Source organism: Lathamus discolor, chromosome Z (assembly GCF_037157495.1).
Source record: "Lathamus discolor isolate bLatDis1 chromosome Z, bLatDis1.hap1, whole genome shotgun sequence".
NCBI classification, from domain to species: Eukaryota; Metazoa; Chordata; class Aves; order Psittaciformes; family Psittacidae; genus Lathamus; species Lathamus discolor.
The window spans coordinates 107830850-107854583 of record NC_088909.1 but is presented as its reverse complement, the minus strand read 5'-3'; the positions used below and the strand labels follow the sequence as shown (position 1 = coordinate 107854583).

Below are 23734 nucleotides of genomic sequence, written 5' to 3'. Positions count from 1 at the left end.
TGATTTTCAACTGTGGGACAAGGAGGAATCCTTGGCTTTTAGGTTTTTTTTTTGCTCAAAAAATTTCTAATCAACTCTTTGCTTACAATGTATGGCTTCAAAACAAACCAATTCTAATGCAATTTGTATGAGCACTATATCACTCAGATCCTCCTGACAATTCAATGAACTTTGTCCTGTGTTTCACCAGAATACGTATGAACCACATTGGGCACAGCAGAGCTGTTAATGAAACTGGAACAGTATAATTACAACACGCTCATCCTTGAAGATGCAGGCAGATGGGAAGTGTACTCCATTTGTGTCATTGAAATACCACTGCAAATTACCTCTGTGCTAACTACATTTAAATAGGAAATAAAGGCGGGGGGGGGGGGGTGTGTGTGTGGAATCTTCTTCCATAATGGCAAGACAAGAATATCCATAAAAAGGAAATAGAGATGACATACTGCTTTGTCTGTGACATACATTTTTTACATGACTTAGGGGCTTTGCTTTCTGAGAGTTTACATCGTCAACTGTCAGGGCCCTTCCATGCATGATTTATGTATGCATAATAAAGACATTGTGGTAGAGGAATGATCTGTGATTTCCCACAGCTTTGAAAGTAGCATTAATAAAATGTATAGCATATTAATAATATATGGTTTAGTTAAAAAACATAAAGTTTTGAAAAGTAGGAGACATATTTGTTTCCCACTGCTTCATCTGCTGGTTTTTTATTATTTAAGGCAAATTGAATGACATCTGTTAGGAGAGACAGGCCGAAGACTTCCAACCCAGGGGCCAGGCTGTGCACAGAACACTATGTGTGCCCCTTTCTCCCATTGCAGATCCCAGGTGTTGGTGCAATTATCAAAACAAACCCAGAGCAAGATTTAGAAGAGGACAGACTGTGACGGTCTTGGAGCATACATTTAAATAAGCTCTTCCTAAAATGCTACAAGACTTCCCATACCACTTGTGCAGCAAGGCTCATGTACTAGCAACACTGAGTACTAGTGTTATTTTGCAGGGTTATCAAGAGGCCATCAGCGGAGATTGCTGGAGGCAATGATGAACACCATGCAATGATGAATAGTTCTGTGACGGCTCTCAAGCTATCAGCGAGTCTTGCTGAAATACTTCTCACACAACTCGTTAACCTGCATGCTTTCCTGCCTTGAACAGCCAACAGGACTAGGTTATAGAGCTGGTTTTCTTGGTGCTGTTAAAAATGATCTTTCAATTTTTTTGTGATAAGATAAAAATACAGAAACTTAGCGATTTGGATAAAACCAAGTAGGAAATCTATGCTAACCAGTCCCTAATTCCTAAGTTCTTGTCCATCCTGTAAAATTATCCATTTTATATTGATGGAGCTTTCTCAGGTGTCTAGGGGAATTTTACTGTCTTGCAGTCATATTTCAAAATTTGCTCCTGTTCGGTTAATGAAATGAAAAGGAGGATTAGATCATGCTTAATGACGACAAGAACATGACAAAGGTCTAAAAAGCCTTCAGGAGCTGTCTCCAAATCTACATTAAAGCTCTTATTTGGCTCTGTAAGTAGAGAAAGCCGACAGAGGTCCTTCATAGCCTCAGAACCTATTTTAATTATCCTGCCCCTGGATAATTATTAACAGGGAGGAGAAAACTGTCTGAAAGTCTAAATGCTAATGGGTTCCCTTGAGAGTGTGAGTCCAGAAAATCAAGGAACATATGACAGGCTAATGGCCTCTCCAACATGTGGCTGCTGGCTTGAAGGGGGAATGCCACAGCTGAGATGCCGGTAATATTCATCAATGGCTGAAGACTAAACTGCATGTCTTTATAAAAGCCAAGCTGTTCTTGCACTGACATATTCAAGGGAAAGAAAATTGCATAGCTAAAGCTTGGCTTTTGACATAGTCAAGTGCTGTCAGAAGGAATAAGGAAGGGAAGGTAGAACGGAGATCTGAGATTTGTGACTTCATCACTGGCTGGGGTGCTTTTTAATTGCAGTTCTCCAAGTGATTTAAAAATGGAAGAAGACCTCACAACAACCAGAGAAGAGAAACCAGTTCACACTTGCACCATGTCAAGGGGGTCACAAGGTTTGTTAAAAAATAAAAGCCCAGATGTTTGTGGCTTTTACCTAACAAAAGTCAGGTCGTGAAGTGTTATCTCAGGTTTAGCACATCAGCTCTTTATTAGATCATTAATTAAAGTTATTATTCTAAATCACCTACCTCTCTATTAGGTGTTAGAGCTGTCAGATGAAAAACACATTTGAATGGGCTGTGATGAGCAGTCACTGGCTGTTAATAATAATCTCTTTTCTCCAGAGGTTTGAAACCAATTCTGCTGTGCTTGGAGAGAATTTAGCATATAAGTGCCAGGGCAAAAGATGGAGTAAGAGAAAGTGATTCTTCCGCTTTCTCAGGTGTTTTCCCCCAAGGTCCTCCCTTCAGCAAAGAATGTCCAGATTAACCTTTGCATGGAGGTGGCACTTAGGTATAAGACTCTTATTTCTTTGGCAGCAAGTTTGCTCTGAAAGTAAGTTAAAATGGGATTTCACATCTGTTGTTTCTCCTAAGTTTTATGCATTGAGTTCACGAGACTGTTTTTCAATCTCTCTCAGCTTATGAATCTGAGAGCTTGCTGGAGTTCGTGCCAGTTAAAACCCAATCCTCAAGCTGCATGATGAGGTTGGTCCCATTATTGCCATTCAGCCCTTTTTCCACCATAGGGCCTCTTGGAGGGCCCCATGAAGCCAGGGTCAAAGCTCAAGGCAGTATTTGGGTACAGATTACTCTTCGGTCACTGCACACAAATGCTGGGTCATTCACAAGGAAGTGAGGAGTGGTTGATGTGGAGACAAGTGCGCACATGAAAGCTTAGGAGAATTACCCCTAATTGTTTTGCAGGCAAATTTATTACCATTTGAGTCACATCTTGTTCTCTATGTTTTATACGGAGAAGGTGGTTTTGGGTTCTTCCCATTGACCAAGCCCTTGGAGGTATCTATACAACACTATTACTTCTACAGACAGAGTAGAGAGAAGGCTTCCTACAGAGGAACAAGTAAGGCCGAATTCTCTTAGAGGCTTTATGACCAAGCAAAACCTGATGCATTGTTTTCTAGAACCTGTGTATGTACGGGCCATTTGGAGGTCAGTACAGAGAAGACCAAACTAGCTTCAGAAGCAGTATCTGTGTCTTGGCTAATGAGTGTGTTAGGGTTAATTAGTCTGCACTTATCACCATATTGCCTTAACTGTTGGGCTTTCAGGGCCCAAAGCTGATGTCTTGGAATGGTGGAGACACAACCCTGGCTGGACTTGCTCTGAAAAGTGTACAGGGCAAAAAACTGCTGGAAGGCAGCGGGTAAGAACCTACAGAGAGAGGGAGAGGGTGCCAGTGCTGAGGACTCATGGTCTGAACTTACCATCCTGTCATGACCCCTGTCTCCAAATCACACAAGGCTAATTTTAGCAATACTGCCTCTCCTGTTCTGCTGTTCTCTATAACCCAGACACAGTGCTATGGCTTTCTTCCCCTCTGTCTTCCACAGCTGTCACAACCTCATGCCAAAAGCCCAACATTAGGAGTGTTTTGAGCTAAAAAGCCCTGCTTGGATGATCATGCTTATGTCAGCTGAAAGGCTTTCAAAGCCCGGCTTAGCCAATATATGTGTGATACACACAATGAGTCCAGTCATCCCCCTTATAACCATCTATGAAGAGCTGTTTTTAAAACCAAGCTTTTCCATTATCATTTTCTTCCATTCTTGTTTCAGCTCACTAAACATTAACCACCATGACATACTGCATAAATCAGACCATATTAAACAGATGAGGTTTATGGCCAAATCCTAACACCCTATTTGGGGAACAGCTACAATGCTTGGCTGTTTCTACAGTTTTGTGGGTTGGGTTTTTTTTTGGAGAAAGTTAGATCTGTTTACTTGACTGAAACATTTTAGATGTGTTTAATACCACACTGCTAAAGCAAAACACGTAGACACAACCAATCCATTTATTTTAGAACAGTACTAAAAATTACATAACCCCCAAGCCTATCTGCGATGTATATCCAAAACTTGTAAAAGGAACCGACAACCTTTTATGAACTGGCTTATGTATATATATATATTTACATTTTGTTCTCATGAATGCTCCATCCCTGGCAGTGTTCAAGGCCAGGTTGGACAGAGCCTTGGGTGACATGGTTAGTGGGAGGTGTCGCTGCCCATGGCAGGGGGGTTGGAACTTGATGATCTTAAGGTCCTTTACAACCCAAACCATTCTATGATTGATTCTATGTATTCTATTTATATCAGAATGTAGGAAACGACCTCTACCTTTCAATTTACATTGCAGTTAAACATAATCACATGTTTTCCCATGGATAAGAACCCATTACTCTTAACAGAACTGCCAGGAAGCTGAGGTAGTAAAGAACAGTGCTGAATATCGCAGTTTTAGTTTTTAAAGGAAAAAACAAGGGAAGGCAAAGGGGGGAAAAAAAAATAAAAATCCTCACAGGATGATATCAGCTGACAAAAGGATAAATGGCAGATCCAACAATTCAGATAAATCATCATCAACGAGGGGCATTATAAGCAGTGTCTCCACAAAAGCAGACCTACGCTTTGGGCTGCTGGATGTTTTCATCAGTAATCCAGAATTAGATATAAAGTCACTACAGATAGAATTTGCAGCTGATGAAGATTGGTAGAAGTATAAATAACTGCAGGGACACCGCAAGCTAGATCACTGTCGAAGCTTGGTTTATTCAGGCAAAACATGTTTTAAACCAGCCTTTTAAACCAGCCAAATGGAATGCAGTAACACAGAATACATACTATGTTCCTACCACATAGCTATGAAATTTCATATGTAGGAAAGGGTCGACCTTCCTGCAGGCAAGGAACATGAGGGATGTGTATATGGGAGAGGTCATGATGGGTGAGTAACACAATCTGAACTCCATGCCATGTTGAGGCATTCAGCATTCCTGGTTGTTCAAGGACATGTAGAGATCCCTGAATGGAGAGAGATGACTGCTGTGAATGGCAGGAGGGAGGTGACCTTGGTCCCAGGGGTAACTTTCAGACCCCCACCATCAGGAGCAGTGCTGTGTCATGTAAAGCCTGTTGTTCTCTGGATAAGACCTGGGAAATGACAACTAAGGAGCTCAAGCCAAAGAGGATATGCCTTCATAGCAATACTTTTGGAAATATTTTAATGAAAATCTTAGCTAAATGATATAGCCAGTGAACAAGGAATGTGATATAAGTACAATATGATGAATTCCTAAATGAGTATGAGTAATACTGCTTAGGAGTAACACAATTTACAGACATGACAATTTACAAAGAATGGAAGTCCATGCTATAAGTAATGCTAACGAGCCCAGCCTGCTTGGAAATGAATTTTACCTAAATACCTGTGATCCAGAAACCAAATATTCAGTGGTGACCTTGAAGCAGACAAGAATCTCTGTCTGACCCTGAGTTCAGGGCAGGAGGTCTCCACTAAGCTCTGAACATTAAATTAGATCTAGATAAGGCAAGCAAATCTATCGAACCTGTTATTAGTGGCTATGCTTACTGCACTCTCCCTGCTTATGCAAGACCCTGATTAATTTCTTGCTTCTGAGAATGTTTCACTGCCTCTCTGACTTCTTTCCACTTGTTTTTCCCTTTTTCCATTAGGCAGCTGAGCCTGCAGAATAACTACTTCCATGGCTGCAGAGACAGATACATCTAAACCTACACGTATCTATCTGTATTATACATGCTATATGTACTGTATAAACACTCCATATACTGTAAATCCAGGGCGTTTAATGTTAAAAGTCAGGGTTCTTTCTTATATGCATGTTCCCACTTCAATAGAACCTGATTGCAGCCCTGCACCTGCATACAAAATCAGGGCGAGTGAAACGGTAATGCTGCATGCATCCCGGTTTGCTTTCTTTCAATAATATAAAAAGAAAACAAAAGGAGAAATCTCAGAAAAGAGCCAGACAAGGGCAGGAGAAAATTCTTGAGAAAGAGAGACTTTTCAAACTCATCCTACTTACTTGGGCAGTGAGAGGATGGGGAGGTAATTTAACTAGTGGAGAAAACTTGTGTGGAGAGATGAACCATTTGGAAAAAGGCTCTTTAATCAGACAGAAGAAGTCATGAGAGGAGCCAGTGTAATTTAGAGTGAGTTTAACATTTTGCTGAGAGGGATTACAAGCTAAGGAAAGTGGTGGGTTCTGCATTTTGTCCTTCCAGAAAATCAAGACTGGATGTCTTTCTGGAAAAGAGTTTTCAGTGAACATCCGTTCCTTGGATCAGTCTTGGAGACAGTAAGGCAAAACTTCATAACCTGTGACATAAGGGATGTAAGCAAGATGATCCTTTAGCTTTAAAATCCCTTCATCTTGGGGATGCTGAGAGCAAAGCCCTACATAGCAATGAAATATAACCAGAAAGCGAATGCTGGAGGGGCAGAACAATTAAGTCCAAGCAGCTAGGACAAGGACTGCCATGTAATTAATTTTTTACACCTAAATGTCAGATAGGTGTAAAGTGGGTCTTTTGAAACCATGAGGGTGGCATAAAGCCTTTGTACACAGCACACAAGCTGTTCTGCGTTACTGGGCTCCTTTTATGACCTGCTATTTCCATGCTTAGAGCTCTGGGGAATGAATGTGCTCTGGCCAAAGAGGAATGACATTAAGCAAGACAAGGTATTTTGCAGGAAACTTGGAGCACTGGTAGTTCCCTTTTAGCTCAGTTTGTGTCTTTCTGTGTTTTTGTCATGAGGATATGGTATTTCATGAGTGGAAGAAGCTATTTCACCATGCCTTCTCTCATCCCATGGTTTATTGCAAGTATTGATGTTTCACGACATGGATGTTTTACTGTTGAATTTTCTGTTGGGCTGTTACTTGATTTCAGTAATGAATTCCAGCCTGCTTATTTATTTATTTACTTACATTAAGGGGAGCTAACAAGTTTCACAAGAAATATGTGTCATGAGGAGGTGTCTTAGCTAGTTCAAAGAAGTAAATTGCAAGAGCAGGAAGCCTCAGTATGTGAATTGAATTTTGTAAGACACACAAAGTGCAATGTGTTCTCATTGTGGTAGAGGTGCCTACTGAGATAAAGAGCACCATGTAGTGCACTCAGGTAATTCTGAGTAAAATTGTTCCCATCCCATGAAGACTGCAGCAGGTCATCTGTCTAGGCTGACAGCAGCAGATACAAGTTATTAATAGATAACCAATAAATGATTTACAAGGAAGGTGAGCTCTCCTGTGTTAACAAACTAAGGCATTCAGAAAGGTGTGTTGCTATTCCTGAGGTATCTTAGTAAACTAAAGGCAGTTGCAGTAAAACAGGGCAGATTTCCTTGAAATAAAATGAAGTCCTACATAAGCCCTAGCAGAAAAATTGTCTTTTTTCCCAAAGTAGGGAAATCCCTCTTATCCACAGCTGACTGGCTGGACCAGACACCCCTGAAGTGTATGGTGCAATCACTAAGCATAAGAGGCTTCATGCTCAAATTTCCCCCCTCTAAAATATATCCATAGGCTTTTTGGATCCCAGATCTTGATCTAGAAACTAAATTTTGAGCTGTGTTCTGTCAAAGTTGTCAGTAAGCAGGAGAGGGAGATCCTTTGCCAGCCTACAAGATAAAGTTTTAGAGAGACATATCCTTCATTGGCTTGAACATTGATGAATCCTATTCTTTCTGAATTAGACTTCTTATCTGAAAGTGAGTGCTTTGTTATTACTCATGATTGTTTCTCACTGGTGCAACTTTTCTACCTCTCTGGCCATGCAAGGGTTAATGTGTAGATGACTGCTGGATGTACTGCATAAGTAAAGTCTTATTAAATGCTAAATTATCTCCTTCACTTGCAACCTCTCTGTAACTCCAAAAGAAGGGGAAAAAACAGAAAAGGCCACAGAAATCCCAAACAATTTTTTTGTTTAATAGTGTTGCAAAGTCCCAAAAGTATTCCTGCAACTAGAGAAATTTTTAGTGAGAGAAAACACTGCTGATACTTTTCTTAAAAAAAATAAATTAGACCTTTCTTCTTGCAAGATGAAGGTCAAACAAAATGCAGGGGAACGGTTCCTTCTCCACCCACCACCAGCCATCTTGCTCCCAGGAATTGACTTCTCGCAGCTCAAATGCGGAGACCAAGTCCTGCTACAACTCCAACATTCCACCTCTTCCTGGACACAGATCTTAGTGTTAACCCCAAACTTACATCCCTGCAGCATGTTTTCCCTGTCAGCACTTACACACCAAATAAGCCTTGAATGACTAGCTATGACAGCGCCACCTCCTAAAACTTGTCATATTACTGTCTGTCTTGACTATGCACTGCATGTTTTCCACTCGTATAAGTGAGCATTCATGCTGGTTTGCCAAAGCAGCAGCAGAAGCCTCCAGCATTGTATTTCTGGCATTGGCCAATTCTATATATCCTACAGATTGTAAAAAATAATCTTCACAGACCTTGGAGACACTGTTGTGGTACCATACCATCTGACACCAGCTGCTGATGACCTAAACCTTGTAACCTTTTTTTTTCGTTAATATACATCAACTGCAGAACTTAATGTCATGACATGTACAATTGTCTAATCTCTGTGTTCTCCTCCTAATCAGGAATTTTTCTCAATACCAATCTATGATGCCACAAATTAATTATATCAGACTTTAGGATATTTGCTTTGTCCCTTTAAAATGCATTCACAAAAGCACTTGGAGGACTACATAAGGTGTAGACGAACAATTTAATTTAGAAATATCATTCCTGTATATATAAGTTCGTGAGATGTCTCATTTATTCAGTTAAATCAGGAAAAATAATTGTCTACCTTAATTTTTATCTTTAGAAGAAGTATAATATATGCCAAATCAAACATGTAACTCATCCATCTTTAATAGCTTTCTTTGCGCCACGTAACTGCACAGCAGCTGCTTTGTCAAATGACCAAGAAATGGGAGTTTGGCAATTGGTTTTCATCAGCATATGACCTTAAGATAACATTTACATTTCAGGAGACGCCGTTCCAGTCAGAACAGAACTACAGGGCAAACTCACATCTCTGGATACTCATGGAGGCATCTGACAGAAAAGCTAATAAATGCACTAGATTAGTACAGTTTTATTTTCTATAAATCTGGGACATGCTCAACAATGTCAGAATTGTTCTAGTGGCTTTAAATGAATAAACAAACCCAAGCTCACTCTGAAGCTCAGAAGTGAGGTGGAATTCATTTAGCTCATTACCATTTAAATGATAGATGGACAGGGTAAACTCTTTCTTTTGAGGCAGGGGACAGACAATGTGGAGACAAGAAGAGTGGTATTACATAGATGTGGGCTCCCAGGCTTATACGATTGGATTCACATGTTTCCAAGAAAATTATTTGCTCCAAAAGGGCTCTTTAGTTACTAACAGGTATAGCAATCATATTTAAAATGTTTTTACTCACAGCAGGCTCCTATAGCTTCAGTCACATAGGCTTTACTGGAGGGTTTATCCTTGTGCTGCTTTGTTGAATGCAGAGAATTCGGGCAGGTGTTTTCAGAGGGTTAGGCTGCCAAGACACATATAGCAAAAACCCAACATGTTTAGAGGAGAAATATTTTGCTTTTGCCATTTTTACTTTAATTTATTTCCTGCTTTTGCAGTAGGTCATTATTTGTCACTTCTAAATTACAGAGAAATTCAAAGGAGAGAGAGGTAACAGGTATGTTTTCTGTTTGCTCATTTATTGCATGCAAAAGGAGGTACCTGAAAAGAAGGCGGCATGATCTTTACACCTAACCCAGGATGAATGAGAATAAAACACTACAATTTTGTAAATTAATGAATTTCTCTATCAGACAAGCTCCTTTGAGAAGAAGGAATAAAATGATAACTTAATTTTATTTGTTGCATTTAAAAGAGGAAGAAAAAGGGACCCGAAAACAGAAGAGAGAATAGGATATTTCACATGTGACACTGATGCTGCAAAATCAAAAATGGCTTGCATGATTTCTGGTTCACTTATAACCTTGAAGCTTAATGTAAACTCACCAAAAGCTCCCTGAGCGCTCAGAGGTCTCTTCTCACCAGTTTCCAGCGAGGTAATAGCTTGAGTCAGAGCTATGTGTAAGTTTCCTGTGTACAGGGCTGTGACAATATTTTGACCCCAGTATCAGACATGAGGGGTAGCATGAGGAGCAGGATAGAGCTAGCTGTGGGAATAGGTCACACATGACTCTACATTGTAATTTTATTTCCTAAAAAAAGAGCTCTTTAACAAATTGTCACACATGGGTGTTTTCTTAATCCAGCCAGTGTTAGTTGCCTACTGAGCGGTGACAAACTGCATCATTCCTGCCAGACCCTAGGACAAACCTTTTCCATCCCTGGCTGAGTTCAAGGCCAGGTTGGGAAGAGCCTTGGGTGACATGGTGTAGGGTGAGGTGTCCCTGCCCATGGCAGGGGGCTGGAACAAGATGATCTTAAGATCCTTTCCAACCCTATCCATTCTATAATTCTGTGATTTTATGATTCTGTTCTTCACAACTGAAGCCTGATGTTCTGCCTAGGCCTGTCTTTCTCTGGAGACCTCCTTCTTGCTGGGTTTTCCACATCTTTCCTGCACAGATGAGCATTGTCGGAGCAACTTAGAGAGCAGAGCTTCTCCTACCTCTCAAATTTCTCTTTTTGCAGCAACTGCGAACAAAAATATGAATAGGCAGTCTTTGTATATTTGCTGTCCAGGAGCAACTCTTGCATGACTATAACTTGCAGTAAGAAAATATACCAGATATAACCCAACATAGCACCCCATATTCCTGGACATCCATGCAGATCTGCCTTAAAAACATGCAGAATCTAAATTAATAAATTATGCTCTTTTTACACATACAGATCAGCAGCTACTGTAAACAATGATTTGCACAAGGAGGGAGCTTGTATGCTGGAAAGGGAAGATACATGGGTATTGCTCCTAGTGATGTATCACTTGCAAGGTGACTAGTGGTGTTGGGTGCCACAGCTGCCAGGTCATGCAAAGCATTGTGTAGTTGGGCTGTCCAAAGGTGCTGCAGTACTGGTTTTCGGAATGTCTTTTACTGTGTTTGAGACATGCAAATCTTTCTCATTTTAGACTTGAGAAGACATGTTAAGAAAAGACAGAGGTGGAAGTGTGATGTAGGACAGTGAAACAATAGGGTGATCCTTCATTTCTGTCTTCTGTTGATATAAATAATGGCAGGGTGAGGAGTAAGGAGGCATTTGGATGAAAAAGAGTGAGTGACTTGTTATCCTTAATACTATGTTATGTGAGAGGAGATAGCACTGGTGGATCTGCACAAATTACTATGGGTATTAGCTGCCAAAAGAGCACTAAAGCAGAATCTTTGGGGGTGATTCAATATCTCAGGTAGATTGTTCCCAACGACTGGAAAAAAAGGAAATATAACCCCATTTTCAAGAAGGGGAAAATGGAAGACCCAGGGAACTACAGACCAGCCAGTCTCACCTCTGGACTGGCAATATCTTGGAGCAGATTCTCCTGGAAGACACATTAAGGCGCATGAAAAACAACAAGGTGCTTGGGGACAGCCAACATAGCTTCACTAGGGGGAAATCCTGCCTAACCAATTTGGTGGCCTTCTGTGATGGGGCTATAGAACTGATGGACAAGGGTAGAGCAGATGATGTCATATACCTGGACTTGTGCAAAACGTTCAACACTGTTCCACATGACATCCTTGTCTCTAAATTGGAGAGACATCAATTTGATAGGTGGACGACTCAGTGGATAAAGAACTGGCTGGCTGTCTGCACACAAAGAGTTGTGGTCAATGGCTTAATGTCCGACTGAAGAACGGTAACGAGTGGTGTCCCTCAGGGATCGGTGTTAGGACCGGTCTTGTTTAACATCTTTGTCGCTGACATGGACAGTGGGATTGAGTGCACCCTCAGCAAGTTTGCCAATGACTCCAAACTTTGAGGTTCGGTTAATACGCTGGAGGGAAGGGATGCCATCCAGAGGGACCTTGACACGCTTGTGAGGAGGGCTGATGTCAAACTTATGAAGTTCAAGCACGACAAGTGCAAGGTCCTACACCTGGGTCAGAGCAATCCCAGGCACAGCTACAGACTGGGCAAAGAAGAGATTCAGAGCAGCCCAAGGAGAAGGACTTGGGGGTGCTGGTCGATGAGAAAATGAACATGAGCCGGCAGTGTGCGCTCGCAGCCCAGAAAGCTAACTGTATCCTGGGCTGCATCAGAAGAAGTGTGACCAGCAGGTTGAAGGAGGTGATCCTGCCCCTCTACTCTGCTCTTGTGAGATCTCACCTGGAATATTGTGTACAGTTCTGGTGTCCTCAGCATAAAAAGGACATGGAACTGCTGGAATAAGTCCAGAGGAGGGCCACGAGGATGATCAGGGGACTGGAGCACCTCCCGTATGAAGACAGGCTGAGGAAGTTGGGGCTGTTCAGCCTGGAGAAGAGAAGGCTGCGTGGAGACCTCATAGCAGCCTTCCAATACCTGAAGGGGGGCTATAGGGATGCTGGGGAGGGTCTCTTCATCAGAGACTGTAGTGACAGGACAAGGGGTAATGGGTTAAAACTTAAACAGGGGAAGTTTAGACTGGATATAAGGAAGAAGTTATTTCCTGTTAGTGTGGTGAGGCACTGAAATGGGTTGCCCAGGGAGGTTGTGAATGCTCCATCCCTGGCGGTGTTCAAGGCCAGGTTGGACAAAGCCTTGCGTGAGATGGTTTAGTGTGAGGTGTCCCTGTCCATGGCAGGGGTGTTGGAACTAGATGATCTTGAGGTCCTTTCCAACCGTAGCTATTCTATGATTCTATGATTCTATGATTCTATGATTCTATGATTCTATGATTGGGTGTGTTAGCAGGAGCCAGCTTGGGTGAATGTTGTACTAGACATCTAAGCCAGGAAGAAGACTGCAGGTAGGTTGGTGGTGCTTGTCTGGATGGTCCTGTAGAGGAACTTGAAGAAGAATTGGAAGGGAAGGGGGGCACTTTTTCTCTTAAATAATTTTAAAAAGAAAATAGTCCCAGTGGGACGGTTTTCACTGGACTCTATGCTAGGTTTGCCTGCTGCAACAGGGTGTAACTCCAGTACTTCTAGAGTGAGTTCCCTTTGCTTGACATTGAGAGTTCTCCAAGAAGGGCAATTTCTCCAAAGGGCTTTAAAGTTTTCTTTCCACAATTTCTTGGCCTGGAGCAACTTGAATTTGTTAACACAAGCAGAATACAGTGCAAAATGCATGGCTTTTGGGAAGGAGTTAAGTGGCTGTGCCTGGGATTTCCACTGAGGAGGAAAGTTTTGTGGGAGGAGTATTTTTACAGGCAAGTATGTTAGCTGTTTGGCTATTTGTGGACTGATGTGTTGGCATTTCCTCTCTTTCTTCTTCCCCCAGAGCCTACAGCAGGCCTCCTTTAATACACACAAATGAAATGAGATGAAAAAAGGTATTAAAATTGTAGCTGAAAATTGCAGGAAGCAGAAAGAGGAGGGAGGGTAGAGGGTTTTGCTTCTACAGCACCAAACAGTGAAAACATCTGTGTCCAGCTGAGTCACTTTCATAAAGATGCACTGGTGCTTGATCAAACCCGTCCAGGGCATCTTGCCTGAGCTGTGTGGCTTATATCAACATTATAGATCTGGCTCATGGGCCAGGTAGCAAACAAAGCTCAGTCATTTGCTTGTGTGTGGCATTTTTGGATCCTATTTTAAGGATCTAGACTGCATTTGCAAACCACTGGTTACATTTCACCTCTGTTGACAATTGCAGTTGTTCTCATGGATGCCTTGTTGCTTTGAATTTGAACCTCAGCCACGGCACTATTGCCTCTGGGCCCACCTATTCATTGCTGTTGATCCACCATCCATCTCCCTGATTCCCTGGAAGAGCAGCCTGGAACAGGGAATACATGCTGCACCTCACCTGCTGCAAATGTTTCTATTTTTGATGGCTTGGGGAAAGCTGTTGGTCTCAATTCCTTTTAAAACAGTTTGTGCTGCGGAGAGGAAATGAAGCTGAGCTGCAAAGCCTGGGAACTCCATTCACCCCTAAGCTTAACTTCTTCAGATCAGCTGCCCACAGCTACCAGCACTGTCTTCCAGCATCTGGTGTTGAAGGCTGATTTGGTAAAGCCCTCTGCCACATACCTCCCTGCAAGCGCACGTTGTCCTCCTGATTTCAGTGAGACTATTCAAATTATTTACATGCCTACAGATGTAAATGGAGGTGACAAATAGAAACGAAAAGAAACATAGAGTTGTTTTCTGTTTTACTTGTTATCCACAGGAGTAAATGACTTTGTTGATGCTGAGTTGTCCTCCAACCACAATATATAATTGCTTAATATACATTTATTAAAAAACCTCCACTTGTTTAATTTCCAAGGAATAAACAATTTGGTTTCCAGATGCCTTAAGTTTAAGGTTTGTTCCGTCATATTTACTATGGACCCCACTCAGACTAGGATTACTCTAAGCAGCATGTGGAAAGTGTAATTGAATAGTACATCACAAGCTGAAGTCTGGCAATGGTTCCGTCATATTTACTATGGACCCCACTCAGACTAGGATTACTCTAAGCAGCATGTGGAAAGTGTAATTGAATAGTACATCACAAGCTGAAGTCTGGCAATGGTTTTCAAGTTAATTTGAGAAAAGACTACCAGTTTTTGTGGCCAGCAGACCAGCATCTCATCACCTTTTCTTGCACCCAGCACATATCCACAGGTGGGTCAATGGAGGCTACCTCCAGAAAACATTCCCACTTACATCCTGGGCACAAACAAAATGCCTAAACTGCTTTTCTGCCTTCTCTCTCTAAACCCACACTTAACCTCTGAACATGGTGCTGGATCTTAGTAGTTGGAAAGACCTTCAGACAGACATACAGTTTTAAGGTCAGCCATCAGTTTCCAAACATTGCAGATGGTGTGTTGGTAGTTGGATATCATCTGTACAGCCATAAATTACCCTCTGACTCTCAGAAACATCCCTGCTCCCCAGAGTGGCAAACTGCTTCAACAGCTTAGGAGTCTTATGAGTAAAAATGTGACAGGACAAGGGCAGGCAGACAAGTGACCCTGGGATAGTCCAGTTATCATCCAGTGAGCACCATACACATGCTCTTAGTTATGCCAGTGCAGTAGCAGAGCATCTCATGCTTTCCTCAGGACTGGGTACATAAAGGCAGAGTTACCACAGAGCAGGTGACATGCCAAAAATGCATACTGTTGCTTAGTTCATGGTGATGTGTTCATCTGCCCTTGTCTACTGTAACTTTGGGTCTATGACAAATGGAAGCTACTGCAATGCTAACCTGAAAGGGTATTTGCCTTCTTTTCTGGAAAGAAAATATGCACTGTAATGTTTGGCTCTGGCAACTCCTCTCACATGCACATCTTCTTGCATACGAATGATACAGATTTTGTGTCCCATTGTGTGGCTTTTCTGCTGGTGATCTGGGGAAGCACCCCATGGGTTCCTCATTCTGGTAAGAGTTTGTGAGCGATGGAGGAAGGGGAGAAAGGTCTTGTGAAAGGATTTAATCTGATCTGAAAATGACTGAGACCTGTTAACTGCAGAGCATTGCAAAGCCGTTTTTTGACCTCTGCTTTATAAATATAGTCCTTGCCACCAGCACCTGCTCTACCAATAAAGCATCATCTGCGAGACGTCAGTTACTGACACTGAGTGTCACATACAGAAGCAGGCCAAGCATTTGCTGAGCTGAGTGTGTTCTCTAGAGGGAGGAATATAGCACAGATTATATGACCTGGATAACATTTGACAGGATTATGCAGCTGTACATGTTTGCTCAGCACCCTATGCATTGAAGCTCCCCCAGTCTGGAGCCACAGGACATTACTTGAACCGAAGCATTATTTATGTTGGAAACTAAGAGGTAGATCATGCATGAAGAAAGAGAAGAAGCATTGCAAGTGAATGAATTTGAGTCTTATCTTCTTTATAGGAAGGATTTTCCTTCAGGAAGGCAGGCAGTAGAATTGCAGTGCCTCTACCTAGCAGGACACACAATTGCAGTGAAGGGGCGACAGCTGACCTCTTTAACCTACTGTCCTGGGTTCAGCAGTAGCAGCCAATTTTCTCCTTCATAGTAGCTGGTGCAGTGCTGTGGTTTTGACTTTCAGCATGGGAACAGCGCTGATAACACCAATGTTTTTAGTTGTTACTAAGTAATGTTTAGTCTGACCAAGGACTTTGTGAGTCTCATGCTCTGCCAGGGAGGAGGGGAAGCTGGGAGTAAGCAGAGACAGGACACCTGACCCAATCTACCAAAGAGGTATTCCATACCACAGCACGTCATGCCCAGGATGTAGAACTGGAGGCAGTTACCTGGAAGAGTTAGATCACTGCTCGGGTCAGGCTGGTTATCAGTTGGAAAGTGGTGAGTGGTTGTATTCTCTTCCCTTGTTATTTCTCTTATCATTATTATTATTGGTGGTAGCAGTAGTGATTTGTGTTATACCTTAGTTACTGGACTGTTCTTATCTCAACCCATGGGAGTTACATTCATTTGATTCTCCTCCCCATCCCTTCGGGGGTGGGGCGGAGGGAGGAAGAGAGGGGGAGTGAGTGAGCTGCTGCATGGTTCTGAGTTACGGCTCTGCTTACACCATGATACCCACTCTCCTCTTTCCATTCTCAAGTGGAATTAGAACTGGACTTGGACCCCATGGGTTGGGATTGACTAAATCAGGCTTCTATTGCATCCAGAATTTGATCGTTGCCTGGCCCAGCTCAGCTGAGATGTGCCAGGGCAGGTGGATTTGGCTTAGTGTGGGGATCCCAGCACTTGTCTGGAAATTCCCACACAGAGCTGCTGCACTGTGGTCACTGCATGTAGCTCTGAGGTGGGTGAGCACTCCGAGAGGTGATGAATCTGAAGTCTGGGTTGCTGAAATCACTGTCTGACCATGTCACCACCACTTACCCCAGTCAGCCACTTGCTGGACAAAAGGATACTAAAGGCACTGCTGTCCACTCCCAGCTCTCATAAAGTACAAAGGTGGCTCCCACTGCTTTTTAAAGCATTTCAGCTTAGCTACCAAACTGTGGCCATGCAGCTTCCTTTCTCCTTCATGTCTCTACCCCCATCTCCTTTCCAAACACCTGCAGTAACATTCAGCATGCATTCATACTCTCAGTTTTGTCTGCTGCATATATGTTCAAGTTATTTCCCAGCAGATATATCTCATGAAGTTACTGAATTCCCACCACTCTCTCAGAGCACTGTGCTGTCAGAGCAGCAGCAGTTTCATTAAAATAGAGCTGAGCATTTAAACTTCATTCTCAGATTCATCTGCCTTAAAACAGTAGACATTCAAAATACTGCTGATGGTGAAATAGCCAATATAACCTCCAAATCTCCCCTGGTCAGATCAGATGCAGGCTTTCTGCTCTAATCCTTCCTCCACTCTCCCCCTCCCTTCTCTCTCTCTGACTGTGATTCTGCAGTGGCAGAAAGGGGTCAATCTATCTGTGAAAGATGGACTCAGCCAAGTTTTTCTAGCTTTTTCCTGCTGATGGCAATTATCCGAAGGTTGGCAGCGGTCCCAGAAACCTGCAGCTCCTGCAGTCCTGCTGCTGCTGGCCTGCTCCACAAAGCCAGCATCCTAAGAGGATCACTTGGTGTGGTGCCCAGGAAATGACAAACAGAAAAGGTCACACATACTCCAGAAAAGATATACTGCTCGGCAAATTTAATTGACATTGTGCAGCTTTTCAAAACGTCCCTGCAGACATTCCAGCGTTTAACAGATGCAAGCAAAGAACAGCAAAATAAGACAGAAAGTGCAGAAAAAATGCATTCTGTCCCCCAAAATAATTTTTTTGTACCCTGATATTACCCTTCCACATGGTCTATTGGATCAGTGTAATTTTTTGTTACCACTGGTCTGGCAAGTGAAATCTGCCATCCTATCCTTTAGCCTCCGTTCCTTCCCTCACACACACACAGCTGCTTTTTAAATCATCGGGCTTTCATTACACGGGTTAACTGTTTTGTTTTTTTTTTTTTTTTTAATCTTTTTTCCTTGCATGTTTGTCTGTTAAAATACTGTATGAGAAACCAGCTTCTTGTCAAGCCCAGCACTCTCTGGAGGTTCACCCTGTTTTATCTAGCCAGAGGGAAAAGCACTGTCTGCATCAATGGGTTCTTTCTTTAGAGAAAAGAAACAGGAGATCATGGAAATTTAAGAAGGTGTCTGATATCCAACGCTATTAGCAAGAGGTGGTGGGAAAGCAGGAGTGGCCAGGGTGAATCTAGAATGAAGGGAGGTGGTCCTGGTTCAGCAGTGACAGTGCTCAGCAAGGGTTCAGCTCTTCAAGGTTTTATTATTTCAGCCTCCTTTGCTAAGAACAGATTTAAGATCAATTTGATTTGATGGTTTTGTTTTTAATGTCCCCCAATTAAATGGAAAACTGGCAGGAAAAAAAAAAGTGTATTATGAGTAACAAAGATTAAGAAGACATGTGACACAACAGATATGAATACTTGGTCCATTTACGTCCATGAAATTTGGAATGAAAAGCACATCTTCCTTATGTAGTTGGAGCTATGCAATCACCATGATTTAGACAGCTAGGATAGTAAAGAAGCAAGGTTTGAGTCCATTGGGAGTGTTGAATCTTCATGTCATGAGTCCCAGCAAGTGTGTTAGCTGGGACTGCTGTGGAGACAAGTGATTGATATTTCCGAAGTTGCTATCTAAATAAAGGGTCAGAACTGTCCAGTTGCAAAGGTAAAGAACTCATTTTATCAGACTGAACACTTCAGGAGTGTATAAAGCAAAGAAAAAGATCCATGTGGGTGTTTTTTTTTCCCTGATTACTATATTTAGCAAGAATTAACTACCATATCTAGAATGTGAGTGTATACATAGAATCATAGAATCATAGAATAGTCAGGGTTGGAAAGGACTTCAAGATCATCTAGTTCCAACTACCCTGCCATGGGCAGGGACACCTCACACTAAAGCATGCCACCCAAGGCTTTGTCCAACCTGGCATTGAACACTGCCAGGGATGGAGCAGTCACAACCTCCCTGGGCAACCCATTCCAGTGTCTCACCACCCTAACAGTGAAGAATTTCTTCCTTATATCCAATCTAAACTTCCCCTGTTTAAGTTTTAACCTGTTACCCCTTGTCCTGTCATGGATGCATAGATACATGGGTAGCATCTATGAAACCTGGCCACCTATCTGCCTGAGTATGGCTAGGTTTTAGTCAAACAGTCTTATAACTGTAATTTCAACATAACAGCCATAGACTCAGAATCAGACTGGTCTATGTTGGAAGGGACCTTAAAGCTCATTAAATTCCACCCCCCTGCCACAGGCAGGGACACCTTCTACTAGACCAGGTGGTTCTAAGCCTTGTCCAGCCTGGCCCTGGACATTGCTAGGGATAGGGCAGTCACAGCTTCTCTAGGTAATCTGTACCAGTGTCCCACCACCCTCACAGTAAAGGGTTTCTTCCATATATCTAATCTAAATCTCTCCCATTTAAATTTAAACCCATCACCCCTTGTTCTGACACTACAGATCCTGACGAAGAGTCCCTCTCTGACATCCCTGTAGGCCCCATTCAGATACTGGAAGGCTGCTATGAGGTCTCCATGCAGCCTTCAATCAGTGGGATAAATCTTTTTAATTTATTTGGAAAGCAGTATGATCAGAGATTTTACAGGATATAACAGCAATACAAAAGCAGCCTGTAGAAAACAGGAAAGACGGACAACTTAAAGTAATTTTGCTTTGAAATACTGCTTCTGAATAGTAAGATATACAGTTACAAGTGTCCAAGTACTCTATGAACAACACCTAACTCTACCAGCCACAGAAGGTGGGGAAATATGATTTGACTTCTTCTATAGCAGGCAAACATCATTATGGTGTTAGGATCAGAATCCCAAGGTTCGCAGTCCACATCTGTGATTAAAGAGAAGGTTGTACTCAAACAGAGGGAACTGGTTAGAGGCAGGTTCATTTCAAGGCAGCTTTCTCAGTTTCAGTATTTGTCTGTTTCAAAGGAAGATCGCAATAGGAAGAAAATGTGACATTTGACGTTTTCAGTATGGATGTGGCAACATCCACTTTCTGAAGGAAAGCTGAAATTTATAGTTTAAGGACAGTTGGTACCCTGTAGCTATAACACAGATGTGGGGCAAATTTTTAAGGCTTTATGCTTTCTGATTCTGAATAGGATTTGTCCATCCTTCACCTACCTCTGTGTTATGAGGAAAGCTCAAAGCCCATAGTTATAAACCTCATGTCTGCACCTATACCAATCTATGCAGAGTGGGAGATGCATTAGCCCTTCCCTTGAAATGTCCTTGGAAACTAATGCAGCCCCATAACAGTTTTTGGCTCTGAAAAAGTTTCTTTTGATTCAAAATATTTTGTCAAAAATGTGTGAATAAATACACTTGAATTTACATGGTATTATAAAAAGATTTTTACTTCCTTGTGGACTCAACAATTATTTTCTGAAAACCTACTATCAGAAATAGTTAACTTTCCATCAGAAAACATTTCCAAGAAAGGGTTTTTGCTCTTGACAAAATCAGTTTATACTAAGTGACTCATAACTGTGTAATATTAATGGCTGGTTTCATAACACACTCTCCTATTACACTGGACTTCACAGAAGCAATGCAATAAAATTCAGAAGTTGATCTCCTCTGTACTGCAGACTTCTGTTGACACAATTATATTGGTCAGGAGAGGCAGAAGGTGAGATCTCTGGCCAATGAGCAGCATCAAGAGAAGCCTGACTGTAAAAAAAGGCACAGAAGCCAAAACTGAGCTTTTGCCATATCACTGATTTCACTTCAGGAAGGACGGGGCAGAGGAGGAAAGCTCCATTTTCCCCATCAAACAGTTTAACCTATTGGTTTTGTCTTCTTGGGGAGGGGAGAAAGATCTCTAAAGCATCTTGAAGTTTTAAGCGCAAAATATTTTCTGATTAAAGCTTGGTATATATCTTCTGTCTGAAAAAAGCAAAAGCTCCAGTCCTTTAGACCACAGGAAAATTGCCAGCTGTGGAAATACTAAGGCTTTTACAATATGCAAGTGAGCTGTTCTGACTCCATCTGCTAAAATGGTAGATTTTCACATATGCCTATTTTGACTGATACCAAATCCTGAGTACTCTCTAAGGCACATGCAGGCCAGGCAAAAAATGCTCAGCGCTTGCCAATTCAAGAAGATGATCATTAGAGGAAAGTGACAGGGTGGGTCTTCATGACTTAACAGGCAAGGCACAAAGTTTATAAACCACTTCCTTGTTTTGTCAGCAAAAATATTATCAAAACCAAGAAGATACTATAGCTTTTTGAGCCATCATGAGAAAATAGGTGAAATGGCTAAAGGAAGGCATATACAACCTGATGAAATCCTTTTGATTTATGAAGTGCGAATATTCTGCAAAACAGTGCTGGGGTGATTTTATGAATACTACCATTAGGCTTTCCTGTTTTCACATCTTGTAGCTAATGAGTGGTTGGATATCTTCGATTAAAACTTCAGGAAACATAAAGAAACTCGCTTTCAAGCCACTCCTTTCTTCTCATGGAACATTTAGAATTAGAATAATAAAAAATTCTAAGAATAAATCCCTGTGGTGTATCAGTATGAAATACTGTCAGTGGGAACTCAAAGACTGTGCAGTCTCAGGAGAAAAGAAAGAACACAATTTAATTAAAGCTTCTTATTTTAATTGCAAAATTGTATCATTCTTTAGTTCAATCATTGCTAGGGAAAAAAAGAAGTATAAACTGATTTATGGGCAAGTATGATGGATGCTTCTTGCTATTACACAATTGTTTAGGAGGGAATTGTGGAATCTCGCAGCAATTTTGTGAAAGGGACTTCTGGAGGTCACTTAATCCCACCCTGCCCTCAGAGCAGGAAGCACTGTATTATTTCCAATCAAAACTCTTGGGAAATCAGGGAAGGAAAGAGGTCATGAGTGGTTGATGATGTAAGCAGCTCCGGTGCTAGCAGTGGGGTGTTCCAGCACAATGCACAGTGGGGTTCCTGAACTGGGGAGGGCTAGAGAGCTGCCAGGGGACCCATAGCTTGTGCCACAGTGGTTGACAGGACTTCAGCAGGGCCAGGAGCATCAAAGGCAAGCCCCTCAATGTATGGAAGCAACACTTGGGAAACACCAGTGACCAGGAGTGTTGCCAGCATGGTGGACAAACAGGGCATGGCAGATGGCACTGAAGACCATGCAATAAGGGTGCTGAAGTCCTGCCAGCTCATCCAGGGAGCAGTGTTATACCCCTGGCAGAAAGCCATGGGCCCTCTAAGCTATGTGCCTACCACAGCTGATGCATCTGCCCAGACAGAGCTCTGAGGGTGCCCAGGTCAGGTTGGACACAGCCTTGGGAGACATGGTCTAGTGCGAGACATTCCTGCCCAGGCAGAGGGTTGCAACTGGATGATCTTAAGGTTCTTTCCAACCCCAACCATTCTGTGATTCTATGATTTTATGATTGTATGATGAGTTCTTGCCTGGTGCAGCAGGCTCATCTCCTCTGTGACCCCTTCATCTTCCCCGATGCTCTGAGGCTCTGCAAGTTGACCCAAACAATGGGAGTGATGTTTCATCTAGCACAGAGGTGTTGACAAGGCTAAGCTGGTCTACATCCTTTATCAAAACTGCTTCCATAAAGAAAAAAAGATGAGTCATTGTAATAGGAGAATCCTTTCTGAAGGGAAAAGAAAGCCTATTATCCAGACTGGACTCACTTCTTAGGGAAATTTGATGACTCTCTGGGGCCTGGGTTAAAGATATGAAGAGAAAGTTTCCTACTCTGGTCTCATCCTCATATTGTTATACATTATTGATTGTTTCGGTATGAAGCAATTGAGTTGCAACAGGACATCCAAGGGGAATTAAGAGACACTTCAGGGCCTTGGGACAGTAAGTTAAGGGATCAGACCACAAGTAATGTTCTCCTCTATCCTTTCAGTTACAAGGAATGCTGAGGGAAGAAACAGGAAGAGCTGGCAGATCAATGCTTGGCTCTGAGCTGGTGTCAGTGGCAGAATTTTTGGGGTTTTGATCATGGCTTAGTCTGTTTGAGGAACTGTGTGCTAGCAAGGACCTTCAGTCTGCTGTCTCAGTGGACGCAGAGGATGGAAATCCATGTGGCAGCAAAAATGCAAGGGTCATTGGTGAGTTAGAAACCACACAAACATCTGAGAATGGTCATGTAGGAATTAGGGCTTCTAACCTACAGAGAAGGTAGTTATATGAGTAGTCCAAATGAAGTGCACCTACACCAATGCTCGTGGCATGGGCAACAAACAAGAGGATCTGGAAGCCATTGTGCTGCAGGAAAACTGTGACATGGCTGCTGTCACACAACTGGAGTGCATCAATGGATGGCTGTAAACTCTTCAGAAGTGACAGGCAGGGAAGGAGAGGCAGTGCTGTAGCCCTGTATGGTAGGGAGTGTTTTGATTTCTAAAGCTTAATGATGGTGATGATAGAATTGAGTGTTTATGGGTAAGAATCAGGAAGAAGGCCAACAAGGCGGATATTATGGTAGGAGTCTGCTACTTCCAAGCAGGATGAAGAGACAGATGAAATACAACACTCAGCTGTGAGAAATTTCACTGTTGCTAGTCTTTGCTCTCATGGGGGATTTCAACTTCTCAG

At 42.3% G+C, this 23734-nt stretch overlaps 1 protein-coding gene across 1 annotated transcript in view; it reads right to left on the bottom strand.

The window, feature by feature from the left end:
* LOC136005990 (urea transporter 2-like) overlaps positions 1–23734 on the bottom strand; it is a 399495-nt gene that overhangs the window by 165761 nt on the left and 210000 nt on the right. Inside the window, exon 2 of the mRNA XM_065663882.1 lies at positions 9479–9583. The gene's annotated coding sequence lies outside the window, so the exon portion shown is untranslated. The remainder of the gene's footprint in view (positions 1–9478; positions 9584–23734) is intronic.